General features: G+C 29.1%; 1 protein-coding gene and 1 non-coding gene across 3 annotated transcripts in view; one reads left to right on the top strand and one right to left on the bottom strand.

Moving 5' to 3' along the window:
* Positions 1-3,972: 3,972 nt before the first annotated feature.
* LOC126736932 (crustacean hyperglycemic hormone) overlaps positions 3,973-14,921 on the top strand; it is an 88,144-nt gene continuing 77,195 nt past the window's right edge. Inside the window, exon 1 of one of the 2 annotated variants that reach the window (XM_050441583.1) lies at positions 3,973-4,091. The gene's annotated coding sequence lies outside the window, so the exon portion shown is untranslated. Of the gene's footprint in view, positions 4,092-13,803; positions 14,018-14,921 lie in introns of those variants that run through there. The other variant, XM_050441584.1, reaches the window with a different exon arrangement.
* Trnav-cac (transfer RNA valine (anticodon CAC)) lies at positions 6,780-6,852 on the bottom strand. The gene has a single exon. It is a non-coding gene; the product is annotated as a tRNA-Val (tRNA).

Genomic DNA, 14,921 nt, shown 5'->3' with positions numbered 1-14,921 from the left:
AAAACTTTCAAATATAAAAAGCCTTAAAGTATCAATAAATCGATCCGATAAATGCCGAATATACAAGTCGTAACGTGAGAAATAAAAATAAACTATTTCTTACCGCTTATCATTACTGTAACTATTAGACAGGTTTTGACGTTTGTCAATTCAACTCACTTGACTACTTTCTTAAATTATCTTTATTTTTACTGTCCGGGGTATTTGGAATACACATATTTCGTATAATTACGTAACATTTCTCTGAATGTGCCTTAAAAAGAGAAAAAACTGCTTCAATCGCTTAATAAAAACTTCAAAATTACTACGATGTGAATCAAAAGTGCCCAAACTACCCAGTAGATTTACTGTTTTACCCATTTCACTATGGTAGTCGCATATATTTATATCCAATTAATATAACTAAATAAAAGTAATAATTAATGTCCAATTAACTGCAATTTTTCTTCAGTCTAATTGAAGTATTTTGCTTAAAATTAATTCTTTTGAAAATTTGATTATTAAGGTGTAAATCACGACTAAAATTAAAAAGAACATAGCAATTAAACACAATTACTAAAGTTTCTAAATTTAAAAACTAAAAGGTTACAACAAATAATATTAGAAACATTCTATTAAAAGACTGCATATACACTTACATATATGGTAGATCGTCTTCGTTAATAATATCGATTGTAAAATTATAATAGAAACAAAGATTCATAGGATTTGGTCCAGCAGCTCATAGGAAATTTAATGTTTAGCACAGAATAGATCTTTTTTAAACCAGTACAGTCAATATAAAATTTGGGTCCATTACATGTATGCTGTAACATTAACTTAAAAAAAAAAACTGAAGAACGTTCCCACGTTCAAGGGAGGCGTGGAGCTACAACACTTCAGGAAAGTATGATTTTGTATGATTTAGCCTCGCAGACAAATTTAATGTAGTGGTATTAGACCACAATAAAAGCATTGACAAACTAATTATTGATAACTACGCGTGTCTTTCTTCTCTAAATAAACACGCACATGGTAAATTTTTCTGTTTAACTCTTGCGTCATATATTATATTGTTACTTTCTGTAAAAAAATATTGAAACTTTGTTAATAATATAACACTAAAATAAACTTAAAATAAAAAAATTACATAAAAGTACAAAACTCTTAACAAAGATACAAACAGTAAATGGTACTTATAGGTTATTGTAAAAATCTGCATAACATGAGAGAATACCTGCTTCATTTACTAAATCTTGAAGATCTGACCACTTACCAGTGTTGCCAGATGATTGGGTGAGAATTATGCTACATTCTGGCCAAAATTATGGAATTTTGTACAAAATTATGGTAGAATCATCCATTCTGTCAGTACACAACCTTTTCCTATGTATGACGTCAGGTCACAGTCGCGCCGTCGTCAAACTTATAAAATGTGTTTCATTTTGTTGATAATGGATTATGAATTTAATCAAATTTCCTATTCTGATCATTTCTTTTAATTAAAAGAACGATTTCTAGTAAAAATAAAATACTTTTTTAACAAAGATAGTAATTTATTGAAAAATGAACAAAACATTGCACTCAAAATCTAAATTTAAAATATATAAACATTAACACAAATACATATACAAATTTGTATATTGTAATATTTGTATTTGTAATTTTAACCAACCCTGAAACGACTTATCTAATTCCCAATCCTTTCGATAGCTTTGGGGTCTATTTGCTCGTCTATTTTTATTTCCAATCTTAACTTGTTTTAAGTTTCGTTCACTGTTTTTATCTTCGGATTCAGAATCAGAAATATTTATATGTTTTCGTTTTAAGCCGGAGTTGGAGGTCATAATCATATAATAATTATTGAAGCTTTATTCTTTAGTTCTATTTCACCCCCAACCCCCAACAGCCAAAAGCAAACAAAAATAATAACAAAACAACTTAACGTCAAATAATAAAAACAAATGACAGACTGTTGACGTTGACGTTTAGAAGGGTTGTGTCTTAATGTAGTTGTGTGTTTAATGGGATTTTTCATGTACATTTCGAATTTTACTGCGAAATTGTTCATATCATATTAATATAAAAAAATAATCATAGAAATTTATAAAACCCAAAAAAAAAAACAAAATTGTGGTAGAACTATGGTACATTTCTGATTATGGTACAAATTATGGAGCAAGCAAAAAATGTTGCAAAATTATGGTACAATTCCATAATTCCGTAATACCATACGTCTGGCAACACTGCCACTTACGTTCACTAATTTATATTTTAGACTTGTATGCAGGTCCAAGGTTCAGTGATATGCCGAACTGTTTGGACCATCATTTCCGAAAAGTCTGCCTAAGAATACGACGTTTTATAAAAACCTATAAATGGATAATTTCAGTTTTTACAATTCTGATGTTGTCTAAATGTTTGGCTCCAACAAAATATTTAATCCTTCTATTTAAATCTTTTGGATTAAAAAAATTCCTAAAACACAGCTCCTTTACTTGAAATGGCTTTGACTATGGCTACGACTTTTTAGCAGTTACAGTTAAAGTTATGTTCTTGTTAGGTAAATATATTCGGCTTGATTAAAGTAGAGCTTTACTTGCCGTTCCATTATAGAATTAGCACAACCTTTTATTCCGTATATGTCCAGGTACAAGGAATTTATAGCATACCTATTTAATGTTATGACACTTTTTTAGATACATACATGTAACTTGGTCTTACCGTAAAATTTAAAACATTTAAGTTAAAGTGTTTGTAGAAAATTGACACATTTCCGTTGGGGCATGGCAGCTTGTAGATCAAACAGATTACTACATAGTTGTTGACGCTTAAAATAAAACAAAACCTTCTTACATAAAATCAAGACCAACAATCTTGCTTGCGAGTTAAGCTAGAAGTGTCATTCTTTCGCATAACCATTAAGCTAATTTGATGAGGTGTAAAACGTCCATAGTGTCTTTTTTTTTCTCAAAGAGACCTCTTAATAATAAAAATTCAGATAGTGGAGGGACACAAAGTCAAGGGTCTCAGATTATGTTTAATTCTTTTTATTCTTTTTTTCTGAGACTATTGACTTTGTGTCCCTTCAATCTCTGAAGTTACATTATGAATAGTTTTTGTTAAACTTTATCTATAAAACGCAATTTTGTCAGTTATGATGTTCTTCTATAAATGAAGCGATGTATCGTTAAACCTCTACTCACTATCATCGGTCCTGTACGGAGAAAGTATAAAAGTTCGAGTGCAATTGGATGTAGTACAATGCCCCGCATGCCTAAGCCTCACAAAATCTCTTTAAAATTTCTTATATTATCTAAGGGGCCAAAAAAAATTTCACATATTTTTTTCGTTTTATTATTAAATCTTCAACAACAAAAAAGCACCTTTTGCATGTAAATAACAATTTTTAACCCAAGTCCTAGTCTTGTAGCATCGTTGGTCTCCGATGACTGAGTTGCGGGTGGCCTACCTCTTGCTTGACAAAAGTTCAAAAAAATTGCCGGGTTTCCCTTTTAAAACACATTTTAAATTATGTAAATATTATTATTTCTATATAGAGCGAAAATATATATAAGTAACCATGATATTGTTTTAAAAACCTATATAAACCATTAAGTCTCATTTATAAAAACGACCTTTCGGATTAAACTAAGAACATATTGTGATTGACAATATAATTTTCTTCTATAGAAGTTCGAAGGGGGTAATTCAATTGTAATAACCTTATATCAATTTTCCATCCATATTTCCTTATTGAGCTATATTAAGAAATTAAATAAATGGTATATGGTACACTCACATGCAGTTTTTCTAATTATATTCATTAGAATCCACGAATATACAGAATATGGTGCGATTTCACGTCTACCCTCCGCCCCATTTTTTCCCTTTTAATCATCTAAATTGAAGGGTCAGACTGATATCATCCAATTGATGCAAATAAAAATGCGAGTATAAAAAGATCTGAAAAAGAAAATGATAAACCAGTGTTTCCACACTTTTGTACAAAGGATAATCGTGGATATCAGACTCAGTTCTGTTTATTGTCCTGTAGCCCGTTGCTGCTGACATCAGATTTTTGGACGGTATATAGTTTTTAGTCCAAAAAGGTAAGTGAATCACTTTAGAAATGTTGGTGCAATATTTAGGAATTATAGTTTCTGGTGCAGAAATTACAGGGTGGATATCGTATCATATCTGGAAATAAGAAGAATAATATTTGCAATAACTTTGTCTTTTTTTAATTGGATAAATAAATAAGAAAAAAGTTAAATTAAGGTTAAATATTAAATATTATTTTTAAATTATACATTATATACTTTTTAATATTTTATTCTACAATTCTTCTTTCCTTTCAGTTACAATAGAATTAATTTTTTTTATATATCTGCATAAGGTTTATTTTAAAAAAAAGATTTCCTTTTCCAGGATTTTTTCACAATCTTTCAATTATTTTAAAAACTGGATTGATGCTGTTTTTCAGGTATTTCAAGTAATTTTTTATTCATTTCAGCCAGTTTAGTATTTTTAATAATTGATCTGGCTGAAAGTAGATTATGTCTTTCTCAAAAGTCGTAATTTTGTTTTAGAAAGTTGATTTTAAATTTTTTTTTTGTATTTAATTTTAAAAACCAAATGTTTAACTTCTTTGTTAGAACTAAATTAATAGTAATACTTTCTCTGATTATGTGGAAAATCGGGGAACTTTGATGAGGAAAATTATTAAATCCATAAAGGTTTCTTTGCAATATTGTATTATACAATCGTTTATAATTCTATAATTAATATCGTATATATTTCTAGGGTTATATACAAACGTAACTTGGAGACAACTTATTTTTAATTTTAAAGACAAGAATAAAAACATTAAATAAAACCTCTTGTTTAACAGAAGGAACATTTAACATATTATCTATTGATACATATCTATCAAAATTAAGAATCGCTCTCATAGCTTATGCATCACTGCAAAAGTTTAGATTAGGGTAAAACATTACCCCCCAATACTTAATCCTAGTCTGATATACAAGTTTCTCCCTATTTACATTACATTAAGGCCATTAAGATCAACATTCAATCATTTTTATTTTTTACCAAATAAACACAACGTAGACTTAGACGTATTTAAACATAAATTATTAAAACATGGCCAATGAAATATCAGTTTCAAATCATTATTGATAGCCTTGTGTCATCTGCAAATAGATTAATTTTAGTATGTTCTACTACACCAACAAGATCATTTATACACAATAAAAACACTGTGGCCTGCGGAACATAATATTTAACAGACGTATAATCAGAAATGTTATTGGTAAATTTACCACATGTATTCTGTTACTCAAATAACTCTGATCATTATTTTTAACTTATCTAATAGTATGTTTTTATTAACTGCCTCGAATGTTCTTTTAAAATCTTAGAACACACCCAAAAACGGATTCATTATCCTCAATAGCTTTTATAAAATCATCATATATGCAATTACCGACTCACATGAATGATTCTCTCTAAAACCTGACTGATTGGGCACCAAAATTTTGTTTCTAACACAAAAATATCATTTGTTCTTTAATAGTTAGTTAGAAACTTCTCGTAGAAACAGTTTTTATAGGTCTATTCCGCACAGCTTTTGGAATGTTGCACCTTAGGAACTAGTAGCACTATAGATGCTTTTCAGAACTCCGGATATTGGTATTTTGAAATTAAAGTATTAATAAAGTCAAGCATTCGATTTTCCACACTACTAAATGCATCTCTGAAAATCTATCTCCACCTTCTATTTAAAGTTTTAAAATAAAAACCTTAAATTCCTCATATTTAAAGTTTTAAAATTAGGAAGTAATTCCCTAGATGGAGCCAACTCAGAAATATTTAGACATACGCTTTTGTCAACATTTATCGGGTCTACTATATCTGTCTATTTAGTTAAAAACGTATTAAAAAAATAAATATATATGGCTGGAATAATCTGCATCGAATCCTTGAAATAATGAACAATAATTAAGGTTAAATATTAAATTTCTAAAATAAGCCAAAAAATTTTTTTGTCAGTTTAATATTGTTTTCTATTTGTTTATTAAATTTATAATTTTTTCATGTATCCAGATTTTTTCTATAGAATTTCTTTCCAAGTACTCCAAGTACATAGTTAATTTTTTTTACCATTTTAAGGTATTGCCTATCTCAGTCACGCAGTTGCAGTTTTTTTTTTCGAAATGGATAAACTTATTCTTTTCTTGAAACTTTCAACAAGAGCAAATTTCTTTCAAAAAGATAAATATATATTCTCCAGACAATTTTTGGTTTTTCTAAATTTGTTTTTGAAAAACTATATATTTACTGCAACTTTCCTACTTTAGGTTGTACGATTTAATAACCTAAAATAAAGATGAATAATAAGGAATTTACTCATTGGAAATAATAAACCTTAAATAAAAATCACATACCACATTTTTAAAATAATCTCTCTTTAATAATAGCATTGGTGGATAAAGTATTATTCATATACTTAAATTTGAAAGAAAAAGCATTTAATGTCTATAAATTAAAAAGTATTAATAATTAATTATAAATTCAAATGTACCAATCAGATACGACATATATTTTAATTTTATTACTCAAAAAAAATACTAACTATAGTACTAACCATAATCTAAAATTTAACTATAAAAATAATAACATTTTAATATAAATTATTATTATCACACACTAAAGCAGGTTTTTTTAATGAATCAATTTTTAAACTGATTAAAGTTCAATGCATATAATTATTAAAAAATAAAAAGTGTTTCACTTGTTTCCGCCCGGGATCGAACCGGGGACCTTGTGCGTGTGAAGCACACGTGATAACCACTACACTACGGAAACGATGTGAAATTTTGAAGGTTAGGCATTCGTTTCACTAGATACGTGATTTATCAAAAATATCTTACAAGGATGAATTAATTAGCAATTAAATAAAAATGCTGTTTTTTTTATTTTCCTCCTCATATGTCCTTTATAGAATAGTTAAGGTCTAAAAAAGGGCACTTCGTTATTTTAAATTACAAAATAATTCTAAAACTTCCGGGAAAACTTTGAAGTACTTAAATATAAGTTAATCTGCGAGTGAATCATGTTTTGGGACTTCTGCAAACGATTTTAATAGTTTCTTTATAAATAATACATGTAGAGTTCTGATAAAGATGGGGATCCTGATGTATGTCTTACCACTAAATCATAGCCGCATATCTGGAAAAAGGCAAATATAATTCCGGTACGCAAAAAGAGTACTGCTCCTGAGACTGCTCATTATAGACGTGTAAGTTTGCTTCTTACGGAGTCAAAGATTTTGGAAAGAGTTGTTGCTTCTCAACTTTCTTCAAAAAATAATATACTACCTTCTACATAATCTGGTTTTAGACCTCCCCATAGCACAACAATAGCCTTGCTAAAAGTCACTCATAATATTTTTACATATCTTGGCAGAGGATTAAATACTTGTTTCAAACTTCTGGATTTCAGCAAGGCCTTTGATAGTAATATCTAAGAAACCTATCGAATTTTTTAAGAGTTATCTGTTAAATCGCAAACATAGAGTTATATACAGAGCACGAGAGTGCATTCTGGTGATTTGACGAATTCAAGAGCCGTTACTCAGGGTAGTATCCTGGGCCCATTTCTGTTCCTAATTTATACAACGAACTTTCATTATTATTTAAAATATTAAAAGTATCACTCATATGCCGATGATTCCCAAATTTATTACTATTTCAGTTTAAAAGATACTAATCTGGCTCAGAAAAAATTGAATGATATCCTTAAAGCATTTCAAATATTTCCAGAATTTTGATTGAAGCGAAAACAGAAGTTTTACTGGTCGCTAAAAATTCCAATATTCTTTTGCAAATATAACACTTTCAGATTGATTTTGAATGGGGTACAATTAAAATTTACTGATTCTTGTCCTAACTTAGTATTAACTTTTGATAATGACTTAAGGTTCTCTCAACATGTTTCTAAGCTAATAACCAATACAAGTCTTAAAATTAGGGTTCTTTGTAAACAAAAAGATTACTAATAACTTAAGATATCAAACTCAGAATAATAATAAGAAAGGATAAAGAATTGTTGTATAAGATTTGCATACGGACTGCGAAAGTTTGATCATGTATCAAATAGTTTGTGTGATTCTCACTGGTTAAATCTGGATAAGCGTTTTAATTACATATGGCTTGTCTTGTTATTAAATTACTTGAATCTAACTTACCTTTAAAATAATAATAATAATAATAATAATAATAATAATAATAATAATAATAATAATAATAATAATAATAATAGTAATAATAAGAATAATAAAAATAAGGTCTTTATTATAATTTACAGAGTAAGTTGCAAATAGCGGAGTTGAAGCATGCTTCCTATCTTATCCACATAACTAACATAATAACGAAAAAAACTATATACTTTGATACAATATTTTCTAATAAATATATGTATAAATGTATATTATGCATATAAGCTAATGAGAAACGGAATATAATAAAAAAGGAGAAAAAAATTATAATTTATTGCAAACACTAAGTACAGGTTTAAATTGATTCTATTCAGAAACTCCTAATTCTACATTTAAATAGAGGCGGCGGCAGGCAGCTTAGATTGCAAGGAATGGCATTGTATTGTCTATATATACAGTAATTAAGACTTCTTTCTTTAAATCCAGGTCATACCTGAATTTAACTTCTTGATATAGGTATCCTGGACATTTTTTAAATTCAATTTTGGTAAACATCAGAAGGCTATGTTGTTACCTATTTTTAGCCATATAACACCACTTCATTTCACGCATATCATCAATCACCTCTTTACCGTGCTTTCTTATACCATTTATCAATCTTACACAACAATTCTGGATGTACTGAATACGATTGCCAGAAGGCAAGAACCATAATACGACATCACAATAATTAAAGTGGGCCAATACAAAACTATCGCACAGGACTTTCCTAAGGTTTTTATTAAGTAGATTAAGTTAATAAATGCCTGTTTAATGCATTATCAATATCTTAGTTAATATACAATAGTACACAAAGATTTTTTGCTAAAGCAGAACATTTTATCGGTTCACCATCTACGTTAATTTTTACAAGGTTTTCATACTTGTCTCTACACTGAATCCTACCAAAGAGAAGAACCTGACATTTATTTGGATTTAAGGTTAAACAGTGATCTTCCAATTTTATCTGGTAAAAATGGCAAGTAAATTTGTGTGTCGCAGTAATTGCCGCACAAGATCTGGCTCTCTTTATAATATTCCTAGACACTATACCGCCTTATTCCAGAGAGATCATTTTCATAAAATAGCGTAAAAATATTGAATGATATTCCCACCGAATTCAAATCACTTAAGGGTAGTCGGATATTTAAAAAAGAATGTCGAAACCATGAGTTGATACTAAGAACGTAAGCTATAAAATCTTAGATTTTCTTTTTTTTTGTCTGTTCAAAAAATTGTAAAATTTTTATTATTATTTAGGTTTATTATTATTGGTTGGGACGGTTGCGTGGAAGAGCATATCTAAATGAACGTCACCCTCATTAGAATCATTACTAATGTAAACATTATTTCTTTATCAAAAATAAAGATATTATTATTATTATATTATCTTAAAGATCTCGCAGTATGTAAGAATATTCCAGGAATATAACAATAATTTATACTAAAAATATCTTATCAAGATAATCATGTAAGCTTTTAAGATTTTCTTGGAATATATGTATCAAGAAAAATCTATTTTATATACTTGGAAAGCCTTGCCTAAATATTCCCTAAAGTTCCTCAATAACACTTTAGAGAAGAATTATCTGCAACCCAAGAGAATTAAATAAAAAAATAAAACAAAAACATTAATTTACAATAATCTAATTTTAAATTTCAATAATTGACCTTTAACGTCAATATCATGAGTTTTTCACGATTTAATCTATACAGTAATATTCCAGTGGTGTTCGTTTAATTTTTTAATTGTTTTTTAATAAAATATTGTAATTTAAAATTAAATGAAAAAATAAGAATAAATACATTAATTTACAATTATGCAATTTTACATTTTGATAGTTGGCATTAAACGTCATTATTATTAATTTTTTCGCTACTTAATCTATACAGTAATATTCCAGTGGTGTTGGTTTAATTTTTTAATAAATTTTGACGAAAATATCTATATAAGTAAATATATAAAGCTGTCTGGAGTGAATAAGAAGCGTCTTTCATATGGTTCTGTCAATTACAGCATTTTAAAGTTCTTGAAAACTACTTAACGCCGTCCATTGTCTAATATTTTGCAACAACGAAAGCTTCCTTCTTTCTATTTCTCTCTTTCATCCTTCGATCTTACTTTGAAGAATAAGACACTGGAATTTAGAGCATTCTTCTTTTATATGTAATATATTCTAAGTATGATTTTAGAGGTCTGTAACTTAGTTTAAAGTTTAGATTTTTATTTCTGAGTAATTTTTCGAGGTTGGTCTTGATTGTTCTATTCTATATCTGATCTCTTATACTGTGTTCCAATTTTGGTTCAACATACATCCCAGATACTTACATTGCCTTTTCTAAATTGATTTTTCTTTCCATATAGTTGTTTTCCTTCTGAAAACTAAAAACAATAAATTTCTCCTTCTGCTTCCAGGAAGCTGACTTTTCTCTTTTTTAAAACTATGATTAGTAATGGGTTTTCAGGCTTAAAGGGTTTTGGCTCCTTAAAGCCGCCTGCTGTTATAGAAAGCACAAAAAATGAAATACATATGCAATTAGTTTGGCGGTTGAGGTCCAAATGGGATACACGTATCATCTTAATGATTAATCGTTTGGTAGAAACCATCATTTAATTCCAATTAGTTCGGTTCTAAAAATAAATGTTTCATCACTACGTAATTATTTGAAAAAAGATTATAAACTAAAAGACACAAATAAGATCCCATTTTAATTATTAAAATAATTTTGCTGTCGGATTTTGCAATATCCAAAATTTCCAAACCCTTTTTAACTTCTTAATATCGATACATTTACCAGCAATTAGTGTAATTCTTAGCAGGTTTTGACGGATCTTTTTCGACTACTTTATCTTCAAAACTGGTCAGATTAAACCATTTCATTAGCGGCATGTTTATCCGACTATACACTGATTGACAGGCGTAAAAATTGGTTTTGTTTTAAAAAGTTTAATCGGGTTTCGCAAGCTGTGAAGTGGTGAGATCAGCACCTAATATAGAAATAATACAAAGAAATATGGGGCATTTTTTTAGGAAAAAATGAAATGCAGCAATTGATCTCGTGATTTTATTTTTTCAAAGGCAAAGATCGTGTCAAGTCAAGATATCTCAGAAACTTTTCAGATTGCAAGAAAAATGCTTAGTATCATTTCGATAGATAGTCTAATCTATAATTAGACTTTCAGATCATTTTCTTGTATTGCTAACAGAAACCGAGATATCTTGGCAAAATTGGTGTCGACAGGACCACTCTGGATAAAAACCCAAATATCTCGACATGTATTTCCTTTACATGGAAAATTCTTATAATAATTTCGGTTGAAAAGACTTTAATTAGTAAATGTTCTCTCCTATAATTTTTGTCAGTAGAAACTGAGATATCTGGCACAATTGATAATGACAGGACCAAGATATGGTGAGAGTCGTTCACCTTATTTGAAAAATATCGTACATATTTTAATAATCCTGGTATTTAAAAACTGTAAAACCCGATTTTTTATGTTCTGAAGATGGTCAAAATAATCGATTAAAGCACCTTTAAATGTCCAATATAATTCCAATAAAATCAAGGCTAAAAAACAGCCACAATAAAAACGTTTATTACAAATATCAACACGCTCGTTAAAGCAGACAGCCTGGCTCCCATCGGATATAGGCGACCACACTGTGGAATGCGTTGTTACAACTTCACTTAATTTTAATTAGATAAATTAATGAACTGTGACGTTAAACCAGATGCTTATTAAACACCATTTTAAGCGAATTAATCTTGATGTATCATCGGTTCAACACAAAATAGTTGGTTAAATGGATATTTCTGGACAGCACCAAGCTAAATATATTAAATCAATTCTGAGAAAGTTTATAATCAATAATTAAGACAAGATGTCTTAGAGGATTTTAAATATTTGTAAAAGGTTAAAACTTTATCAAAAGCCTTTGGTACTTCAGTAAAGATTTTATTTACTTGTAAATTAATTATTTTGCTAGAGAACTTCAGTTTGTTCGTATTGAGGAAGCTATTATCTCCTTTATCCTTCAGTATGTCATTTCGAGGTTATATTGTACCTACCTAACATAATGTTAGGCAGAAGTTTGTTATCTAGGGTGAGAAGAAATCATTCAAAGCCTGTTCTTATTGGTCGTAGCTTGTTTGCATTTTTTAACTTCTTCTTCTTCTTCTTTCCTTGTTGTGGATCAATTTCTGAAGTAAGTATTGACATTTTCTTAATGTTCTTTAGTTCCAGTAAGGCATTTTCTTCTTAGTCTAGTTTTTCTTGGCATCGTGCTTCTTTTTCTTCCTATTTATGTTATCATACTATCTTGTTATTCTCTGTTCTGTCTGAGTTTTGCATTTGGTTTACTTCTTTCACCTTCGTTACGTCCAATAAATCCTTGAATTTTTTCGAAATTATCCAGTGATGTTACCTTTTAGTCAAAGATCCAGAAAAAACGTTTCAAAAAATTATCAGATCTTATATATAAATAAATAACTGCTAGATTCGTTGTTAATGTTAATATATCAGATTCCCTGCAGGGTACTCATTGAATAAAAGCATAAACATTAAAAATAAATTCGGTCCTACCATTCCTACCTACCATAGTATTATGCATAAGGTTATTATCTAGGGTGGGAAAAAATCTTTACCCTATACCTATAGTATTGTTTGCAGAAAGTCCAAAGCCAGTTTTTATAAGTCTGAGCTTGTTCACATTTGTCTACTTCTTCTTTCCTTAATATTGAACAATTTCTGAAGTTTTTTCTGCGTGTTTTTCAGTTCCAGCAATGTATTTTTTTCTTAGTTCAGTTGTTCTTAGCATTATGGTTCCTTTTTTTCTTATTTCTGTCTTCATACTTCCTTCTTGTTCTCTCTTCTATTTAAGTGCTGTTTTTAATTTACTTCTTTTATCTTTGTTGTTCCTAAAAAAATCCTCTTATTATTTAGGATATTTTCTCGAAATTATCCAGTGATGTTGTCTTTTAGTCAAAGATGCAGGAAGATATCTTTAAACTATATATAAATATTTTCTTCTTCTTCTTTCTTCTTCTTCTTTCCTTGATGCTGGACTTCTGAAGTTAGTCTTGACATTTTTTTTATATTTTTCAATTCCAGTAATGTATTTCCATCTTAGTCTAGTTTTTCTTGGCATTATAGTTCTTTTTCTTCTGACTGAGTTCTACTTCTGACTTACTTCTTTTACCTTCATTATGTCCAGTAATTCCTCTCATTATCTCCAATATTCTTGTTTTCAAAAATTATCTATCCAGTGACGTCTCCTTTTACTCAAAGATCCAGAAAGAACTTTTCAGAAAACTATCAGATCTTTAACATAAATATAAATAAATATTAGTTAAGAAACTCATTAATAATATTAATATATTAGATCCCCTGCAGAGTACTCATTGAATAAAAGGATGAACATTAAAAATAAAAATCGGCCCGATGTCAAATAACATCCACGGTTAGTACGGTACGGGTCATGAGACTATAAGTTAGGTTAATAGGCTTCATCCTGTAAGTGGAGACTGTATAGGCAGATTTAGTTTATGTGCGGATATTATACGTGATAAAAGTTGAATATTTCTGTTACTCTTTTGATGACTTCCCGATTTGCCTTAGGAAATTCTAATTAACTTTTGTTGGTACCACATTATGGTTTCTAGGTGGTATAGGTTGAGGTGACCTAATCCAAATTTCGTGGTGAAGTTAATGTGTTTTCTGTTGGATTTGTATTTACATATGTGCGCATGGATGCCGGATAACAGTAGATATAGGTGAGTTTTTTAGTCCGCTACAGTCTTATTTATATAATATATGCATTTTACATCTACACTTAATAGATAATGTAATCTGCAAGAAACAAATTAGGAATAATCCAAGTTTGACGGCTTTGATAGCTCATTATTTAACTTTATTCCAAAAATTTGAGGCGTGGCAATGGGAAACTTTGAAATCATCATCGTAATTAAAGAAAAATCTCTTGGAAGTCTTGGATATAGTAAACCACCAAATACACAACCTTAATCCAGTTAATCAACCTTCCATTGTAGAGTGACTGTTACTTTATTTAGTTTTTTATGTGCGTAAAAAAAGTATGTATCCCTACAGTGATTGAAACCTTCATAAAACATATTTTTTTGTATAATATAATAAATTATGCTTTTTGCATTAACGTTTAAACCAGGCACAGCTCACATTTTGCTTTAAAAGGTAAAATAATTGTCTCTAATGATTTTCAGTCTTCATTAACTCGAAATCAATAAAAACTCTTCTATTATCGACCTAAAAAGGATTTGTCAAAGAAGTGAGTCACCGTCAAGGTCAACCTTTGTTCTTGGACCCCAGTGTCTAAAAAAAACAATATTTCTGAAATTTTTATTTGGACTTGGACTACATTTAATCTTAAACAACATTTATAAGAAACACTTTTGTGAATATCACGCTTTTTGATTCATAAGATTAGTGTTAGTAGACCCTTAGATTTTGAGGCCTAAAATCAGTTATTACTTTGAACATCAAATCTTGTTACTGGGCTCTACTGCCTAAGAAGCTCAATCTTTCCAAAATCTTCGTATTTCGTCTTGGTATTTTTTTGGATACTGAGCTTTGAAGTGAGTAGCCACCTTGGATATTATGGATTGGATGAATTGGATATTATGGCTGAAAAATGGTATCCTT

Source organism: Anthonomus grandis, chromosome 5 (genome assembly GCF_022605725.1).
Source record: "Anthonomus grandis grandis chromosome 5, icAntGran1.3, whole genome shotgun sequence".
Taxonomy (NCBI): Eukaryota; Metazoa; Arthropoda; class Insecta; order Coleoptera; family Curculionidae; genus Anthonomus; species Anthonomus grandis.
The sequence above is the reverse complement of the archived record's forward strand: the minus strand, read 5'-3'. Positions and strand labels throughout refer to the sequence as shown.